Source organism: Triticum dicoccoides, chromosome 4A (genome assembly GCF_002162155.2).
Source record: "Triticum dicoccoides isolate Atlit2015 ecotype Zavitan chromosome 4A, WEW_v2.0, whole genome shotgun sequence".
Taxonomy (NCBI): domain Eukaryota; kingdom Viridiplantae; phylum Streptophyta; class Magnoliopsida; order Poales; family Poaceae; genus Triticum; species Triticum dicoccoides.
The window spans coordinates 685116065-685124579 of record NC_041386.1 but is presented as its reverse complement, the minus strand read 5'-3'; positions in this window follow the sequence as shown (position 1 = coordinate 685124579).

The following is an 8515-nucleotide window of genomic DNA, read 5'->3' as shown; positions in this document are numbered from 1 at the left end:
TTAGAAGCTATTACCTCCCTAGCAGTAGACAGCAATAGCAAAGCAGCAAAATCTGTCATCATCATGCAATTTCATCCCACCAACATAAACAAGTAGGAACACGTGTATAGATTGGAGAACAATAGATGCGTAAATATAAGTAACAGCCTCCTTTGTGCAACTATTTCTCTTAGTGATGGAAGGTATCAAACACAGTATAATACTCCTCAACTATGTACTATGGAAGCAAGCAAGCAGCCAAGCACACAGCAAGCACGCCTCACTCGGGGCTCCAGGTATTCATTTACCTCACTCTTACGACAGTGGCAGAGAAGACTCGAGTCGGGCCAGTCAAGGCAGCGGCGTGGCGAGTAGACAGAGCGGAGAGGCAATTCTAGGTGGCGGTGCTCCCGAGTCGCCCTCAATCCCTCATCCCTGCTGCGGTAAACAGAGTATGAGAGAGGAAGGTTAGGATTAGTCTCTCTCGCTCACCGTGTCCCGCGGCGTCACGAGCGTGTTCCCGGCTGTATCAGCATTTTTTCCTTTCTTTTTTAAATAAAAATATACTTCTAGGATACAAGTATTGGAGCCGTATCAGAGTATCAGTGCCGTTTGGAACGGCGACACGGTCGTTCTTGACGTATCGGTGCTTCAGATAGAAAATGTTCAATTTAATAAGAAACCAAAAAATGTTAGCAGTTTCAGACCTTCACACACAAATTAAGCACATCTAGTTGTCTAGTAAGCATTTACCAGTATGGTATTAGTAAGCTATAAGATTTGAAACAAAGTTATTACTCACTGTATCATGTTAGCATAGCAACCATTAATCTAAGTACGTATAACTCTGAGGCAATGACTTCCTAGGTTCAAAAGCTTATGTACTATTCAAGAGTAACAAATATACACCTACTTAAGGTTGGTTATGTCACGTCTACAGTGGAGCTAACTATGGTCGTATAATCTCCCAGCTTTTGTCGAGGGCTACATTTAACACCCCCACCATTTTAACATCAGAGATTCTGAATAAAAAATGATCCAGTATGAGCACCATACTCATCTCAACATCATCAGACCATCCCTCGTTTCGTACTGCACTGTATGTTCCTTCCATGATTCCATCAATCAGCTGAAAAAAATAATGCTGGCGAAAATTGTGTTAGCATAAGAAAAATAATTGCACTTTACGTTGCATATTGTCCTGGAATACTTGGCTTCTGCCACATCTACAGGTATAAAAGATGCGAAGTACAAAAATCACATATATATTTATTATTTCTTAGAAGTTTAGTAATTTGTTTTCAAAGATGGGAAAAGACCCCCAAAAACCAATCACTTCACGTACATATGGCATTCCTTTACAAGTGAGAATGATTCTGAATTTGGGACAATCCATTGAAATTTCATACATCAGTATTTAGCCTGGTTGATTGATGGAGCTAATCAAGGGTACTTTTCCATCCCAACTACGTGTTCATTATTCAAAGTTCATACTCTTATAACATCTAGAATTAGCAGAGAGCACTTAATCATAGTAAATGGAAGAATGCCCATTGAGACCAACAATTAGAGTTGTGAAGAGCATCTTCATTGGTACCTCAGGACTGAACTGCTATGAAACAATTAGCTAGATGATAAATCAGGGCAGGAAAAGTAGCTACTTTTGCTGAGAATTTTTAATATCAAATCCACACTCATATCTATAAATTTAACTCTTGTAGATACAGGAACCAAAAAAATTGTAGAATACACAGTCAGCCATAGTGAGTAAACTTTCTCGAGCTGTCTAACAATTGTCTTCAGTTGTGCAATGTCTGAACCTGAATAAAAAAAAGATTGATCCATGTACCTAAAAAGGCTGGATTCTACAAATCATAGGAGAGTACACGTACAATAACCTGGCTTAAACCATTTCCAAATCGCGAGCACTTGTAATTTCTCAAAAAACCTACCACTGCTAGAATCAGTCTACAATGCTTTCACTAATAGCACCTGCATCAATTTGTTAGCAAAAGGAAAAAAAACAGCAATAAGGAAGACTAAGTAACTCAGTGGAAGGGGGGATCAAGGAGGGAGGGGAAATCTGGATTCCTACGGACAACTGAACGACCCCCACTCTTAGTTCTCATCGAGCAGAGGACAGATTCACTACCTTGGTATGGAGAATCTCACCTGCATCGGGTTTCCACCGGCGCGGATATAAGCAGCGCGTTGTACCATAGTGGGGAGCAGGCACCGCGCTCGCCGTCAGCGGGGAGGTAGCTGCGGTCAGGAGCCCTCCCATGCTCGCCGGCGTGAAGGATCGCGAAGAGGAGGAGCGCGATGCCTTGGTGGTCCCTTGGACGGCACCGCTTCCTCTTGCGCTTGCCGTTGCCGCGCGTCACAGTGGACAAGGATTGGTGTTCGTCATTGGATCTGTTGCTGGGGAGGAAGATGACGTCGACCTCGACACACCGGCGCCGTCGACCTCGACGCATAGGCGTCGTCGACGTTTGTGCGAAGGGACAGAGGCGACGTCAAACTCGCGCATCAGAGGTGTCTGGAGGGAGGCGACGTTGTCCTCGACGCCCCGGTGCCATAGATCCAGTTGCGGGCGCGCATGTCGGCTAAGGGGGCGGTAGTGGTAGAGGGGGCGGCGGCGGCGGCGGTGTCGGTCGAGGAGGAGGGGTGGGAGGGTTCGATTTGGGAGGAGGGGAACAGGTGGGCCGACGGCTAATTCTATAGAGCAAAAGTCTTTAGTCCACCGCGCGCTCTCCCGGCCCAACTAATTTTTGGGCTCGCGCCACGGATAGGCCGGCAGACAGTGGGGCGTAGTTTAATTCTCCCGGCAGTTTTGATGACCCGAGATGCAGATATCATTGCTGGCAGTGCACCTGCCCTTGTTGATTAACTTCTACCGGCAGTTAATTGCCCCTAATTTAGTGTTGTGGTGTAGTGAATGATGTAAAAATTGAACCTTTTGTTGATCTTGATAACCCATAATCAAATAATCAACGTTATGATAAGAGGGACTTTGTTGCTAGGAAACACGGTAAAGAAAGAGAACCATGCACTACAGGAATCAGCTACTTTGCCGTCTGCCACGGCGGACGGCAAAGGCATGAATGACGGACGGCAAAAGGCTCCTGCAAAGTAAGGTCCGGCAAACAACTACTTTGCCGTCTGCTTTACGCGGTTGACGGCAAAGGGGCCTTTGCCATCAGCAGCAGACGGCAAAGAAAGCAGACGGCAAAAATTGCGCTGTTAGTCCGTTAGGTGGCTAACGGCAGGCCTTTGCCGTTCGCCGCTGACGGCAAAATTTGTCCTGCCTTTGCCGTCCGCCGTATGATGTCAGCTAGACGTCACTACACGGCAGGCCTTTGCCGTCCGCCGTTGACGTCAAAATTGTGTACTCTTTGCTGTCCGCCACTGTAGGCAAACTGACCAAATGGGTCAGCTCCCAGGAAGCATAGTTGGCTGCCACGTGGCTTCTTTGCCGTCCGCGGCTGACGGCAAAGAGACCGTTGCCGTCGGTGGTAGACGGCAAAGAGCCTGTATATTGGCTCTTTTTCTGTTTTTTTTAATCCAACAATTTTCACAGCAAATATATATTTCACAGGGCTATTTAGCAGCAAACATATCACATATCCAGCACATAATTAAGTTTCATCCATTCATTCATAAGCAAGTTCCATCCGTATACATATTACAATGCAAAGTTTATTCAAGATAGCAAGTTCCATCATAGCAAACTAGATACAATGCAAAGTTTCATCAAAGAAAAAACAAGCACTCCATCATAGCAAGCTAGCTTCCATGAAGTGAATGAAATCTACAAAATGGCAAATAAGAAAGTTAGAAATAGGTGACTACAAGAAGCTAACTAAGTTAGAAATAGGTGAAATGGATCATATATGAGCTAACTAAGTTGAAATGGGTCGTTTATGAGCTAACTAAGGTGAAATGGATCATCTATGAGCTAACTTAGTTGAAATGGATCGTTTATGAGCTAACTAAGGTGAAATGGATCGTTTTTGAGCTAACTAAGTTGAAATGGATCGTTTTTTAGCTAACTTAGGTGAAATGGATCATTTATGAGCTAACTTAGTTGAAATGGATCGTTTATGAGCTAACTTAGTAAAAGCATCATTTTAGAGCTAACCTAGGTGTGATGGGTCATTTTGGAGCTAACCTAGGTAAGATGGGTCATTTTGGAGCTAACCTAGGTGAAATGGGTCATTTTAAAGCTAACGTAGGTAAAATGGATTATTTAAGAGCTAATCTAGGTAAAATGGGTCATTTTAGAGCTAACTTGGGTAAACTGAATCATTTATAAGCTAACTAAGGTAAAATGGGTCATTTTAGAGCTAACTTAGGTAAAACGGATCGTTTATGAGCTAACTAAGCTAATTATGCAATTTTTGACATAAGTAAGCTAAGTACAAATCGTTTTAGAGCTAACTTAGGTAAAATGGATGGTTTTGGAGGTCAGTAAGCTTATTAAGTCATTTTGGAGGAAAAGAAGCTAACTCTAGGTCATTATGGTAAGCATATTGGAGGAAATAAAGCTAAGTCTAGGTCTTTATGCATTTTTAAGCAAAACACTAGAGAAACTTACCGTGATCATTGAGGTGTAGGAGCGGGCTGGCTCGTGCCGGTAGCTGGAGAAGGATCATGCGATGCCTGTCTGGAGTTACGCTGCACCAATGATCATTACCAATGTCTCGTTACCATGATGACACTCAAATGTTAAGACTAGCAAGTAATGTCCATTCAAATTAAACTCACCGTGGTCCCAGGAGCAATAACTGGCATCGGCGGAGCGGTCTGACCGGACTTCTCACACACAGACTGCACAATTGGTTTTGACAAACACAGTCATAGTAGTTAGTAATGAGACAAACACTACATGAATGTTTTGGCTAATCTGCAGAAGAAACATACCACAAGGTGCTCGTACATGGCCCTTGCCTGCATGTCATTCCGTGCCCTCTCCTTCTCCAACATCTTTGTCGTCCTCTCCTCCAACTCCCGCTGCCTCTCCGCCGCCTCCGCCAGAAGTTTCTCCGTTCTATCTCTCTCACTCTGTATAGCAGCCCGCAACACCACTCACATGACCATTTGTAATCATTGATGGAAGCGCACACAATGTAATGGAGAAAGATAGCTGAATACGTATAACTAACCTTGAAGGCAAGTTGGACTGGCCGTTCACGAGGCCTTATCTCAGGAGCGGAGCTCGACTGGCGCGCCTTGATCTCCGGAAGAGTGCTAGGACAACGGATAAGTCCATCTCCAATGGCTATGGAGCCATGGGACCTCCCGCCACCAGATATCATCAGCAGCTATGTATCAATGGGACCCTGGCTCGGGTTAAAGTCCTCCCCTTTCCTCGCCTTCCCCTGATCTCTATATTGCACGAGCTTGTCGTGGGAGAAGATGTTGGCGAAGTTCTTTGGATCATCGAGGTCAGACGCAGAGAATGCCTTGACTTTCTTGTAAGGGCCAGTGTGGGCCATGGCATACAGGTCGTGCACCTCTGGCACCTTATCCGCCTTATTGTAGCGTGCCTGAAAAAGAGAAACAAAGTTAATTAGTAATTAAAGGGATAAAGCTAGCATGATGAATGAATTGCATGAATCATGAAGCAAACCACATACCCAGTTCCGCCCGTACTGAAATAAGTTGGAGCTGCCTTGATGGTGTGGCACATCTTCCATTTGGGCACGTTTGTCCTTGGTTGATATGAATCACTTCATTGAAGAAAGGGTTTAAAAAACTCATGGTGTGTAAAGATTTATTCGGATTTACTGTGCATGTGATTTTTGCAACAGCTAAAAGAAGCTTTTCAAACTTGAAACTATTGAAAGAACAATTGGCATAAACAATGACCCAATAGAGCTTAAATGGTTAGGCAAGTATGCATGGGGAAGAAGGATGAGATTGACATCGACACAATCATAAGCGTCTTTGCATCAAACAATGTTACAAGAAAATTTTAAGATAATAATGTGTATAAGTTATTATATAAATATGGATTTCCGATGTAGTTAAGTATTTATTGGTAACATTTCGTGTAGAACTAAATTAATTATTATTGTTATGATGATTATATTAAGGGGCCCCGAATGTTACCTTCGCCCAGGGCCCCCAAAATCTCAGGACCGGCCCTGCAAACATAATGAGTACATACCTTATCTCTACAAAGATAGGACACACACAGTTAACATCAACTCACACATGTAAGGCCAACTAATCCTAACTGAGATGGTTAAGTTCTTTGTGATGGAACTAGCCCATCGGCTTCGTATTAAGTCCTAGACTTGACATTGATGTTCATATTTTTCTAGATTTATTTCAGCCTTTCTGGTGATATTCGTAAAGTGGAAGAAGAAGTTTCCGGCGACTATGGAGCCGTCTGTGATGACTTTATGACTCTTAAGATGATATGCCGGCTCAGTCTCTCGGAGGTGCTCATAGGGGTAAGATATGTGTGTATACATTCATAGAGTGAGTGAGTGCGTGAGTGTGCGTCTGTGTATGTATGAGCGTCTGCGTTTGTATTTTCTTAAAAAAACTCACACACGCAAGTAAACACACGGGCAAATAGAAAAGTCATACGGGACCAAAATTACGCCTCATCGAGTAGAAGAAAAAAAATCCCCGAAGCTATAAAAAAACAATCAACAAACTACATCAATGACCATATCCGCACCAGTGATCTCTTTGACACCACAAACACAAAGAGGTTCTTCAACCACCAAAGGGCAAAATTTCGTGTTTTGACCCTTTTTGCATACTATTTCAGGATCTGACCCCGGTTCGAATTTTTTTCGGGATTTGACCCTTTTGCTACCGCCAGGGTCTCTGGCGGTAGTGTTAGACAGGCTACCGCCAGAAACCCTGGCGGTAGGGTGTGACGGAGGGGGACGACGGCCGTTAGCCTGTGCTGACGTGGATAGGTACCTTACTACTGGGGATCCTGGCGGTAGGCTGTCTAAACCTACCACCAGCGTCCCTGGCGGTAGGGTGTGGCAGGGTTTTGCCGTATGTACAAACATTCTGCAACGAAATGTGCAATGTCCCTGGCGGTAGGGTTTACCCTACCGCCATAGGGGCTGGCGGTAGGCTGTCTGACCCTACCGCCACGTCCCCTGGCGGTGGGTCCCATGGGTTTAGGTTTTTACAAATTTTATTGATTGTTTGTTTTGTCACAAGTTTCACATAGTTTCACGAATAGCAAATTTTGAACTCACATATTAATAAAGGTTTCACATAGCAAATATCAAAGAGTTTACACATAGATTCATAAGTACAAAATAGCAAATAGCAAACAGACTTGTCCCATAGTTTGACAACCCGTACTAAAACATAGATGCATATCCAACAGACATGTTTATAGGTTGGATATACCTCCCCCCCTCGTATGTTAGGCCTGGACGTGGAGACAGATACGGCAGTGGATCCACTGGTTCAGGCGGAGGCGGAACGCTGGTCGGCATTCGATCGTTCAAGCACTCCCACCTTGCCTTGCCCGCTGGAGTTTTCGCTTCCGCCCTTCCCCAGCTGATGATATCGAACGCCGATGCACTTGGGGGCGGCATCCTTGCTCTCTCCTCCGCAGTGCTCTCGAAGTAGATCCTTCGGCCCAAATTGTGTAGCTCCCAGTTGGAGTGCTGCTTGGCAACTTCAACGGTCCCTTCCCGGCGTTCACGACAGATAGTTGGATCTCCCTCCATCTCTACCTTCACTCTCTTCCACTCCTTCACACTCTGCGACCAACACTTCACATCGTCGGTGATCCGTTCTGCCCTCTCGTGCCACCGCACTGCCCTCGTCTCCTGTAGGAACTCGTCTGAAAAATCGGTCACCGGCACCAGAAGCTCGGGGAAGGACTCGTACACGTACGGAAGTGGCAAGCCGGACGGGTCGTGTTCGAGATGAATGGGCGATGGTTGTGCCATTGTTCCAGACCTAAACGTATGGATCAAATAAATAAAATACATATATCAAGATGTGTCAAATGCAAAATCATACCATATTATATTTACTCCAACCAAATCCACTACTTGCATCATATATACTTTGTTTACTCCAATATGCATCATATCAACATGCATCATATCATAATAAAAATCCTTATATGCATCATATCAACATGCATCATATCATAATAAAAATCCTCCAACATCTTCTTATCATCATATCAACATGCATCATAAAACTACTATCAAGTCCTCCCACATGCATTACATCATAAATTTTTTTAACAAATTTTTTTTATGAACTAGGGTTCATCTTCACACTAACATATGAACTATTGATTAGAGTTCATATTCAATACCACTACTTACTAAAGAACTAAGAACTACAACTACAATCAAGCTAAAACAATCTTAGGTACAAAAAATCCAATCTAATTTCAAAAATATGAGGGATTTGAAGCAAAAAATGCGTTGAATCGGAAGCAAGTTTGCAAAAACTAATTGGAGGGATTGGGGGAGCTTACGTTTCTCTCTTCGGGGACATCTTGATCCGCAAAAATGGTGAAGAAACA